The sequence below is a fragment of the Mustelus asterias genome, chromosome 4 (genome assembly GCF_964213995.1).
Source record: "Mustelus asterias chromosome 4, sMusAst1.hap1.1, whole genome shotgun sequence".
Lineage (NCBI taxonomy): Eukaryota > Metazoa > Chordata > Chondrichthyes > Carcharhiniformes > Triakidae > Mustelus > Mustelus asterias.
In genome coordinates, this window is record NC_135804.1 from 11,932,763 (window position 1) to 11,945,671 (window position 12,909).

The window sequence follows — 12,909 nt, forward strand, 5'->3', positions numbered from 1 at the left end:
GGCATCACACTGGGTAAAGAATTGTTTTAATTCCCCCGCCAATATTTTGACAGACATGGTTCTCAGGGGAATGGTCTCTGGGAAGCCGCATTCATGACGCTAAGAATATGCTGGTGACCCCTTTTCTTTTGGGTAAGGGCCCCACACAGCCCACTAGCACCTTCCTGAATGGTTCCCCAAAAACAAGCACAGGAACCATAGGTGCAGGTTTTATTGCAGGCTGGGGTTTTCCCACAATCTGCAGGTGTAGCGGGTTCTGCTGATGTGGGTATACCAACATGCCCAGCCATCAGGAATTTGTGTGCCAGCCTTAATATTCCCTCACTGTACCTCGGCAGCATCACTACCTGGTGGCTCCTGTCCACTCCTCATTTGCAGGTCTGTGAGGGGAAGGGGGGGGCTCCATTTTTTCATCAGCGCCTCTTTTTTTTGTTTATCTCCAATTCAATCCAATCAAAATCCAATTCAAAGTCTCAGCAAGTGAGACATTCCAGATCCAAGCTGACAAGACAGGCCTGTCTTGGGCTTGATCCACATGATCCAAGCTGATTGGAGTAGGCGTTTCACCTCCTCCAAGGTTTGATCTCATTTGCATCTTAGCCAAAACGCCGAGATACCACTTTAAAAAATTGCTTCAAATGAAGCCTCAGTGGAACCTCATGACTTCAACCAAGTGCAGGACAACAAGACTACACTTGATCTTAGACAAAAGGCCTCATTTTTACTGGAGTAGCATTCAGGGATTTCTTCTGCCTCAACTTCAGCTTGGGCAGCCTGAGCTGACCCTGCCCCCCCCCCCCCTGCCTTCTATACCCTTCACCAATGCCTTCGCTCTTGCTGCACTCTCTGGTGGAAAGGTCGTACCTCTTCCTGGCAGTAGAGTCTGGCTGGTCCCTGCATCCCTCAGTATCACTGCAGTATCCTCGCCTCGCTCTGGGGAAATGTGGCCATCCTTCCTTCTGAAACAAAATCCTTGCAACTCTCCGGAGGGCAATTTGTTGGTTCCTCACCTTCACCTTGGAGTGTGTCTTTGCATGTTAAAGCGGTTTGCTTTGTCTCAGTTCAAATCGCAGAAATTCCAGTCAGTTGAAAGTTGAAAAGCCATGTTTAAAGATAATGGGACATAGCCCCGTCATAGTATCCATCCACTGTTATCATTTTGAGATTTTAACTTTAGAACTCTTGAGCTCAGTGTCGCAGATTCATAAAAACATAAGAACTAGGAGCAGGAGTAGGCCATCTGGACCCTCGAGCCTGCTCCACCATTCAATGAGATTATGGCTGATCTTTTTGTGGCCTCAGCTCCACTTACCCGCCTGCTCACCATAATCCTTAATTCCTTCACTGTTCAAAAATCTATCTATCCTTGCCTTAAAAACATTCAATGAGGTAGCCTCAACTGCTTCACTGGGCAGGGAATCCCACAGATTAACAACACTTTGGATGAAGAAGTTCCTCCTCAATTCAATCCTCAATCTGCTCCCCCTTATTTTGAGGTCATTCCCCCTAGTTCCAGTTTCACCCACTAGTGGCAACAACCTCCCTTCTTCTATCTTATCTATTCTCTTCATAATTTTATATGTTTCTATAAGATCTCCCTTCATTCTTCTAAATTCCAATGAGTATAGTCCCAGTCTACTCAGTCTCTCCTCATAAGTCAACCCTCTCAACTCCGGAATCAACCTTGTGAATCTCCTCTACACCCCTCCAGTGCCAGTATATCCTTTCTCAAGTAAGGCAACCAAAACTGTACACAGTACTCCAGGTGTGGCCTCACCAGCATCTTATGCAGCTGCAACATAACCTCCCTGTTTGTAAACTCCATCCCTCTAGCAATGAAGGACAAAATTCCATTTGCCTTCTCAATTACCTGCTGCACCTGCATACCAACTTTTTGTGATTCATGCACAAGGACATCCAGGTCCCTCTGCACAGCAGCATGCTGCAATTTTTTACCATTTAGATAATAATCCACTTTGCTGTTATTCCTATCAAAATGGATGACCTCACATTTACCAACATTGTACTCCATCTGTTAGATCCCTGCCCACTCACTTAAACTGTCTATATCCCTTTGCAGACATTCAGTGTCCTCTGCACACTTTGCTTTATGACTCACCTTAGTGTCATCTGCGAACTTTAACACACTACATTTGGTTCCCAATTCCAAATCATCTATGTAAATTGTAGATTCCATTCATTAACAAGCGTCTTACTCCCTACAAATCGGAATATACCTTCCTCTGTCTCATATGTAGGTAACTAGCTCTTTGTCATCTGTAGTTTAGCTTACTAGCCATATTACATGTCCTCATGCCATCTTTGTTGATTTACAAGATGACACAATAAATACTTCTCTAACGGGTCTGTGTGGAGTTGCACATTAGAGTCAAAGAGTCATAGAGGTTTACAGCATGGAAACAGGCCCTTCGGCCCAACTTGTTCATGCCACCCTTTTTTTTAAACCCCTATGCTAATCCCAATTGCCCGCATTTGGCCCATATCCCTCTATACCCATTTTACCCATGTAACTGTCTAAATGCTTTTTAAAAGACAAAATTGTACCCGCCTCTACTACTACCTCTGGCAGCTTGTTCCAGACACTCACCACCCTCTGTGTGAAAAAATTGCCCCTCTGGACACTTTTGTATCTCTCCCCTCTCACCTTAAACCTATGTCCTCTAGTTTTAGACTCCCTTACCTTTGGGAAAAGATATTGACTATCTATCTGATCTGTGCCCCTAATTATTTTATAGACCTCTATAAAATCATCCCTCAGCCTTCTAAGCTCCAGAGAAAAAAGTCCCAGTCTATCCAGCCTCTCCTTATAACTCAAACCTCAAATCCTGGTAGCATCCTAGTAAATCTCTTCTGCACTCTTCCTAGTTTAATAATATCCTTTCTATAATAGCGTGACCAGAACTGTACACAGTATCTCAAGTATGGCCTTACCAATGTCTTGTACAACTTCAACAAGACGTCCCAACTCCTGTACTCAATGTTCTGACCGATGAAACCAAGCATGCCAAATGCTTTCTTCACCACTCTATTCACCTGTGACTCCATTCTACCCGTGTCTGCGTGGGTTTCCTTCGGGTGCTCCGGTTTCTTCCCACAGTCCACAAGTGTGCAGGTTAGGTGGATTGGCCACGCTAAATTGCCCCTTAGAGTCCAAAGATATGTAGGTTCAGGGGTTGCAGGGTAAATATGTAGAGTTACGGGGATAGGGTAGTGTTGGGATGCGGTAAGATGCTCTGTTGGAGAGTCAGTGCAGACTCAATGGGCTGAATGGCCTCCTTCTGCACTTTAGGGATTCTATGGTACTGTATCAAAAGAAGCTGAGTCATTACCTATGAGTGAACCTCACTTTAAACCTTTCGCACTCTGTGACAGAAAGGAATAAGCCAGAAACTCCATACTTTGTAAAGTAAATTCTTCAGCTTTGTTACATCTGCATTAAATCTTATTGTATTTTATAAATCTTAAATCTTATATATTTCCAAAACAACCTTTTACTAAATGAAAATGATGGCAGAGCAGCTGTGACCGCACGGAACATGAAACTCGATGAGTTCTTGAGTGACATTTGAGGAAGCAAGGAGGAAGAGCGGGACACTGGAGATAGTGCAGCACCAAGTGTAAAGTAACTTCCAATTGGGTTATCAGTGAGGGGGATTTTATAGCTGTAACAACGAGCCTGGTTTCAATAAATCTGGCAGAGGAGTTTCGGTTCAGTTATAGCAGTAGGAGTCATGGCCTATTGTCATGAAAGCAACTAAACTCCCATTGACGGTTGTTAACATGATTAACAGCTACCCCAATCTAAGAGTTCTGCTCCACTTTCAGGTCTGTTTCTTGACCCTATTAGCTCTAAGAATTTTAGGCATTTCCAAAACTGTTGCTGGAAAGAGGCTAGTTGTTTTTGGCTGGCTTGGGGGGGTTAAATGTTCAGGAAATTAGTGCTTACTTTGTGAAATGGGCATATTTTGAATAAGGTCCATTATGCAAAAAGGAAATGTGGCTTCAGTATTTAATTTGATGTTTACCATTCACGTCTGGTACTAATCATTCCTCTCTTTTTGAAAATCTACATTTCAAATCAGGGAAGTTCAGGGCATTCTGGAAATTTTATTGTTAAATCAATCAAGAACTGAAGGACTCTTTGACTTGAATATAGCAGGTGTGTAAGGCTAAGTAAAGCTAGCAATTACATTTTGGATATAAATTCTGATCTGGACAGGTGGACTTAGTGGTCAGTGCATTTATGATCAGTGCTAGCAGCAATGGCCAATCTTGCACTTCTCCAAACTTGGTTTTTAGCACGTTTCAGATTTCCATCACTCCACCATTGGCAGCCTTCAGCAGCCGAGGACCTAAACTCTGGAATTCTTCACTTAATCACTCAGTCTCTGTTCTCCTTTATGACGCTGCTTAAGATGTATATCTTTGACTTTGTGTCAACTGTCCTAATATCTCCAGATGTGACTAGGTATCAGACTTGGTCTGATAGCATTTTTGCGAAATGCTTCACTACCTTAAAGGTGCTATATAAAAGCAAGTTATTGTTGTAGCATACACAACTGAATGGAAGGATTTTCCGACCCTTCCCACCGGCGGGATCATTCGGTCCTACCGAAGGCGTCCCCCCCACAGCCCCGCTCCGGCGACAGGTTCCCCAGTGCTGGGACGGTGGCACAGCGATTAGAGTAGCACAGTGGTTAGGGCAGCATGGTGGCACAGTGGTTAGCACTGCTGCCTCACAGCGCCAGGGACCTGGGTTTGCAGGACCAGGGACCTGCAGTGTTAAGCCAGGTTTCCAGTCATTGGTTAGATTGACAATTTATTTTGGGTCATCAGTCAATTCCTTGTGATGGGAGCAATGAAATATATTTTGGGATGGGAGTGAGGTGGGAAGGGATTTCAGTAGGCAACAGAGATGCCTGATCTAGGGTTCTGAGTCCTGGAAAAAATAGGATGGGGAATAAAATGACAAAAAATCTGGAAAAAACACTTCAATTCTTGATGATCTCATTGAGATTACAGTCAATGGGAAGGAAGTTCTCTCAAATTCTGTTTATGCGATTCCAGTATTAGCGAAGACAACCAGGCTATTTCAGAACCCATTATGTTCCAGCTGTAATGACATTAGGATAATAACGAATAAAATGCTGTACACCACACGAGAAGCCAATATGCATCGTTAATGCGCTTAGTGGCAAAAAAAACATGACAGCCACTAATAGGGTTTGAGAAGTTAAACCATTTAGAAAGTTTAGGGAAAACATTAAAGTAATTACTCTGATCTGAAAAAGATGAAATTACTATTTTTGATCTGAATTTGGTTCATTTTGTTAATAAACAGGATTATAGCTTCACTCAGCAGATTAGACAAAAACAGGAAATAAAACAAATGCTTAAGAATAAATTACATTCCCTTTGTGGCAGCAGTTGGAAGAGCCATTCACAGCCCGAAGACAACCAAATCTGCCGAACTTTGTAGAATTTTTACAACATAAATAACAATGGTGGCTACTAATGATAAGAAGGCAATTAGCCTTCACTTAGACTATCAGCTTTGAGTATCGAATGCCCACTCAAATGTTCAAAGTGCAAATGCTTTGTTTACGTTACTTTTGCTTTAACGTTCTCCCTTCACTCTACTGAATTAGGGTTCACTGGAACTGTAGAGTTCAAATGTCCTGAGACAAAATGAGGAAACTTGGAGTAAGATGAGAAATCTGACAGAACTCCTTCAACTTGTGGAATAAGAACAAGAGAATCTAATAGGAACACAAATCGATTCTGTGGCCTCCTTGAACCTGCTCCACCATCCAATAGGATCATGGCTTACGACATCACAAGTTACCAGGAAAGGCACTGAAGCTAAGTTTAAGTTTCCTTATTAGTGTCACAAGTAGGCTTACATTAATACTGCAGTGAAGCTACTCTGAAAATTCCCTAGTCACCACACTCCGGCACTGTTAGGGTACACTGAGGGGAAGCCAATGCACCTAACCAGCATATCTTTCAGACTGTGTGAGGAAACCAGAGCACTCAAAGGAAACTCATGCAGACACGAGGCGAAAGTGCTGACTCCACACAGACAGTGATCCAAGCCAGGAATTGAACCCGGGTTCCTGGCACTGTGAGGCGGCAGTGCTAATCACTGTGCCACCGTGCTGCCCCAAACAGGTTAAAAAAGGAAATTAGCTGCACTTGAAGGTCAAATGTGAAGGGATCAAAGGGTGTGATGAGAAAATACGAGAATGACTTTGTGGGCCGTATTGCCACTAATCGCTACTTTCAGTTCAAATGGCTCCAAGCACTATGATGCTTTTATCTTCACATAGCTGCTTTGAGGTGTGAGAAGGTGTTTTTTTTTCCCCTCTTAGTGAAATAATTACAAAGCTTAGGGCCTAGGCAGCTGAAGACATGACCACCAATAGTCAAACAAAGAGAACGAAAGATAGACGTGCATCCCACTTTCATTGTTGTAATGTTTTGCGCATTCAGGAAACTTTCATTATGGGAGAGTTTTGGGGCGTCAGGAATGTTTAAGCCATTGATGGAAAGTCATCAACCCGAAATGTTCTCACTTTTTCCTGATCCACAGATAATCAGTGAATCCCTACAGTGCAGAAGGAGGCCATTTAGCCCACTGAGTCTGAACCGACTCTCTGACAGTGCAGCTTACCCCGGCCCACCCACTGCCCTATCCCCATAACCCCACATATTTACCCTCCTAATCCCCCTAACCTACACATTGTGGGACACTAAGGGGCAAATTTAGCATGGCCAATCCACCTCACCTGCAGATCTTTAGACTGTGGGAGAAAACCGAGCATCTGGAGGAAACCAACACAGACACAGGGAGAATGTGCAAACTCCACACAGTCACCCGAGGCCGGAATTGAACCCAGCACCCTGATGCTGTGAAGCAGCAGTGCTAACCAAGATACCACCCTGCCACCTGTTAATTCCTGAACTGCTATGTATTTGTAGCATTTTGTTATATTATTTGATGCTTCTTCCAATTTTTTGTCTTCAGGATAAAGCTTACACCTAAGTATTTTAGAAATTAAGCAACAAAACAGCATTGTGCTGTGATTTACTGCAAATGAGCTACACAAAGCAGTATTAGAACTCAAGTGTTTTGATTTTTTAAGGGAGAATCATACTGGAAACATTAGCCTTTCTTTCTTGTTCTGTTGCTGCACATCTCCATCATTTTGTGTTCTTATTATTACCGAGTGAAATAGAGTGCAGTATTTGTCACCAAGTCTCCTCTTCCTGTCAGTCAGGACTATAACAATCTTGGTCGAGTGTCATACTTTCTTTCCTTGTCAAATGATTCAAATTCATGAAGTATACTAAACTGGCAGTAAGAGAAGTGAGAAAACGGACTGGGGTAATGGGTGATGCCAATCCTAATCGTAAGATTGAAAGAATGAGGAACAAAGAGGAAGGAAAATGGGAAAATTGTGGAAAGTTCTGATAATTCAATGTTGTTTTTATGTCACTAAAACATACAATTTAGAATCATAGAATCCCTACAGTGCAGAAAGAGGCCATTCAGCCTATTGGGTCTGCATCGACTCTCCGAAAAAGCATCCCACGCAGGCCCCCCCTCCTCCCCTACCCTATCCCCATAACCCCGCAGATTTACCATGGCTAATCCATCTAACCTACACATCTTGGGACACCAAAGGGCAATTTGCCCTGGCCGATCCACCTCATCTGCACATATTTGGACTATGGGTGGAAATCGGAGCACCTGGAGGAAACCCACGCAGGCACGGGGAGGACATGCAAACCTCACACAGGCACTCACCCAAGGCCAGAATTGAACCTGGGTTCCTGGCGCTGTGAGGCAGCAATGCTAAGCACTGTGCCACCCTTGGTCTTATTAATTTGTTGGGTGCCTAAACCCATTTCAAACTCCTTCACAAATCTTATGAAGTCACCAGAATTCCTCCTCCGTGTGCTGGTAAAGTATTTCCAGCCATTTATCCCACCTTTAGGCTTTCCTGAAGATGCTAACATTCTCCAGGGGACTGATCCAGTGGTTCATCACTCTCCAGTAGTTCATCACTCTCCAGTAGCTCATCCCTTCTTCATGTATGAGGAGACAATTTGACCTATACAGGGACATCACCTTGAGAACTGGTCTGGGAGCATCAAGTCCTATGCTGCTTAGAACCAGGATGTGGACCAGGCCAGTTTTAGTTATAATCCCATTTCAATTATTGAGCTGATTAATTTTTGGAAGCGACAGGACTCCCAATTCTCACTAGTCATCACTGGGTGTAACTATATTGATCAGTCCAGTCACTTATCATAAAGGAATCAAAGATTTCTGCACAGTTTGCATAATAACGCTGTTTATGCCCATTTGAAAATTGTGAAGCTATAATTTCCAAATTTCCTCATCTGGGAGAACAAAAATAGGTTTTCAATTTATGACAAATTATGACAAACTTGAGAAAGGATATACTGGCACTGGAGGGGGTGCAGAGGAGATTCACTAGGTTGATTCCAGAGTTGAGAGGATTGCCTTATGAGGAGAGACTGAGTAGACTGGGGCTATACTCATTGGAATTCAGAAGAATGAGGGGAGATCTTATAGAAACGTACAAGATTATGAAGGAAATAGATAAGATAGAAGCAGGAAAGTTGTTTCCACTGGCGGGTGAAACTAGAACAAGGGGGCATGGCCTCAAAATAAGAGGGAGCAGATTTAGGACTGAGTTGAGGAGGAACTTCTTCACACAAAGGGTTGTGAATCTGTGGAATTCCCTGTCCAGTGAGGCAGTTGAGGCTACCTCATTGAATGTTTTTAAGGCAAGGATAGATAAATTTTTGAACAGTAAAGGAATTAAGAGTTATGGTGAGCGGGTGGGTAAGTGGAGCTGAGTCCATGAAAAGATCAGCCATGATCTTATTGAATGGTGGAGCAGGCTCAAGGGGCCAGATGGCCTACTCCTGCTCCTAGTTCTTATGTTCTTATGTTCTTATTTGCACTCTCTAAGTGAACCACAATCCAAGTGCTAATTTGTTATGGGCTATTTGGTCAGTTCCATTTTGCCAACATCACTGCATGTGACTACAACACACTGCACGAATTAGAGCATTATTCTGTGGGCCTTAAACTCAGATCAATTCCTTCGCTGAAAATATTAAAAGTAAACGATTGTCATGAAATAATAAATGACAAAATGGAACAAGATACAAAAGAAAAGACACAGCAACTTTTTATTAAGCTAATTCTTTTAAAGTTAGCCCGATTTATGTTCATGTGAATCATCCCTCAATGTTAGAATCCCTACAGTGCAGAAGGAGGCCATTCGGCCCATCAAGTCTGCACCGATCACAATCCCACCCAGGCCCTATACCCTTAACACATGTATTTACCCTACTCCCTATTATAGAAAGGATATTTTTGAACTAGAAAGAATGCAGAAAAGAGTTACTAGGATGCAACCCGGACTTGATGATTTGAGTTATAAGGAGAGGCTGGATAGACTGGGACTTTTTTCTCTGGAATGTAGAAGGCTGAGGGGTGATCTTATCGAAGTCTATAAAATAATAAGGGGCATAGATCATCCAGATAGTTAATATATTTTCTCAAAGGTAGGGGAGTCTAAATCTAGAAGGCATAGGTTTAAGGTGAGAGGGGAGAGATACAAAAGGGTGCAGAGGGGCAATTTTTTCACACAGAGGGTGGTGAGTGTCTGGAACAAGCTGCCAGAGGTAGTAGTAGAGGCGGGTACAATCTTGTATTTTAAAAAGCATTTAGACAGTTACATGGGTAAGATGGGTATAGAGGGATATGGGCCAAATGCAGGCAATTGGGATTAGCTCAGAGGTTTAAAAAAAAAGGCGGCATGGACAAGTTGGGCCGAAGGGCCTGTTTCCATGCTGTAAACCTCTATGACTCTACTTGTCCCCCTGACACTACGTGGCAATTTACCATGGCCAATCAACCTAACCCGCACATCTTTGGACTGTGGGAGGAAACCGGAGCACCCAGAGGAAACACATGCAGACATGGGGAGAACGCGCAAACTCCACAGTCACCCGAGGCCGGAATTGAACCCAGGTCCCTGGCGCTGTGAGGCAGCAGTGCTAACCACTGGGCCACCACCATGCTGCCCTGTTTGGGGGATTAGCAGGGTAAATCCATGGGGGTTACTGGGATAGAGCCTGGGTGGGATTGTTGTCAGTGCAGGCTTGATGGGTCGAATGGCCTCCTTCTGCACTGTAGGGATTCTATGATTGCAATGACATCATGGGCATACCATCAACACAAAGACTGCACTGGTTCAAAAGGTTATCCCACCATAACCGTCACCTTTTCAGGACACTAAACATGGCCACAAAGTGTGAACTATATACTTGAAAAAAGTTTGAAGCTCGGTGTTTGCTGAGTGAGCTGACCTCAGCTGTGCAAGTGCAGCAACCCAGTCGCAGTTTCCCTCCAGTGTTGGTTCACTGCTCAATGAACGCCCCATTGGCAGAGTTCGCCTGTGAAAGCTGGGCGAGGGCAGGATGAGGGTGGGCTGCAATTTCTCTCTCTCACTCCAATGTTTGAGTAGCTTGCAGTACTCGATGTTGGGGCTCAGACACGAATGATGCACACACGGATCAAGTAACAGTGAGCAGAGGAGTTCCCACAGAACAGAAAGCAAACAAGGAACCTAATCGCAGAAGACCAAGGAAATTTGGCATGTCAGCTACGACTCTCACCAACTTTTACAGATGCACCATAGAAAGGTAGTATCACAGCTTGGTATGGCTCCTGCTCTGCCCAAGAAACTACAAAAGGTCATGAATGTAGCCCAATCCATCACACAAACCAGCCTCCCATCCATTGACTCTACACTTCCCGCTGCCTCGGCAAAGCAGCCAGCATAATTAAGGACCCCACGCACCCCAGACATTCTCTCTTCCATCAAGAAAAAGATACGAAAGTCTGAGATCACATGCCAACTGACTCAAGAACAGCTTCTTCCCTGCTGCAATCAGTCTCCTGAATGCACCTACCTTGCACTAAGCTGATCTTTCTCTACACCTTAGCTATGACTGTAACACTGCATTCTGCATCCTTTCCTTTCCTTCTCTATGAACGGTATGCTTTGTCTGCATAGCGCGCAAGAAACAATATTTTTCACTGTATACTAATACATGTGACAATAATAAATCAAATCAAAATCAAACATTTGGAGATGATGGAGGGGGGAGAAATCCATAATTTTCATTGATAATGGGTCAAACAAAGTTATTTCCATAATTCAATTAGTCGCCAAATTGAGGGATTAAATTTGTCGCGACTTTTCTTTGTCATTGTTTCCTTCCCCTGCCAACCTCTTCGGGGTTCACCAAATGTCCTTAAGATAAATATATACCAGAATGTGAGAGTATGCATGTTAATTCTTCCTTCTTGTGCATGTCGGGTTCCTGGAGTTTAGAACGTTATCAGCCAGCCAAAAGGTAATCGACAAACTGAAAAATCATCAATCAGTTCCGGCTACTGGCAATTTGCTTAAAGAGTCCAAACAAAAACCCACAAAACTATTTACATTGGTGGTCAATGAATTCTAACTCCTCCAGCCAGCACGAGTTGCAAGGTTGGGTGGGGAGGAGGAGGGGGGGTGGGGGCGGGTGGAGAGGGGCGGCCGGGTCTTAATGATATGCTGCTGAGCTGCATTTTATTGTAGTTGCTGGTGCTATCTGCTGATCAGATATTAACGGCTTCGCTAGGCAAACAAAAGCAAGTAATTAGCCTGATTTACTCTGCTGCAGGAGCACTCGGGCTGTGGAATGCCTTTGACACCCCCTCGTACAACATATCTTTGAGGCAATTTAAAGTGAAATTTACTGAGATAAGCAGCTGAAGCTTTGGAGTATAATTATCAGGGAAAAAAACATTGTTTAGCATACAGTATGTTAATGTTAGGTTAGTTTGGCCCTCTGTGCATAATTTGGTGCAAAACTTGCCAGCAAAAATATATGATTACATCTACAAAGCTGCCCAACAAAACACAAGAGACAACATAATAACAAAACGTGAACTCCTAAGGCCTAATTACAGCACTTGAGAGAGCAAATACTGGCTGCTGAACCAAGCAAAATCTTGGGGTCATTTGTAAACAGGTAGCAGGTTGTCCAGGTGTACGAGTCTGTGAGGGGAATACCTGAGCGTGGGGGGGGGGGTTGGTTTTACAATGAAATGATCATGTTACCATGCTAAAATGTGTACCAAATGCATCTCGGAACAGAAATAAATATTCTTTGTTAAAAAGTCTGCATTTCTCTCAGAGTGAGCAGCATTATGTATAAAATGCTTGTGCACGTTGGTGTTTCAATGGTATTTCAGCTATAAAAAAAAGCATTAAAGGGCAAATTTGGACCCTTTTTTAAAAAAGTCATCCAGAATCACGACTATTTTGAATTTTGCAAATGTTGTTTGTCTAATTTTTTTTTCCTTATTAATCTTTAAACCAATACTCTTTCACTGCACTGTGCAAACTAAAATGATAAAGGATATATACTTGGGTGATTTACTGGTTTTAACGGTGTAAAGGAGTATTTGCGGCTGCCATTCAGAGCGTTTCAGCATTAGCTGCGTGAATGTTAATTCCACTCCCTCGTACAGACAGGTCAGTAACTCCTCCATGCCACTCGTCCCCAGTGATATCACCAACTCTTGCTCTTTAAAGGCAAAATATTTATAGATGCCAAACACTCTTTAACTGGGGTCAGAATGGAGGAAATCTCAGAGCACTCAACTTACAAACAGCAAAGAGAAAGAAAAACAACAGCCATTCTCATAGAAGTGAATTTTGCACAATTCAACCCAGATCAAGGTCATTATTAATAGTTTGCGGTTAAACTAGAGGGGTTTATTTT

The 12,909-nt window shown here is 43.2% G+C and overlaps 1 protein-coding gene across 1 annotated transcript in view; it reads right to left on the reverse strand.

Moving 5' to 3' along the window:
* The window catches only part of wwox (WW domain containing oxidoreductase), a 924,282-nt gene that overhangs the window by 145,863 nt on the left and 765,510 nt on the right, over positions 1 to 12,909 (reverse strand). The window lies entirely within an intron of this gene.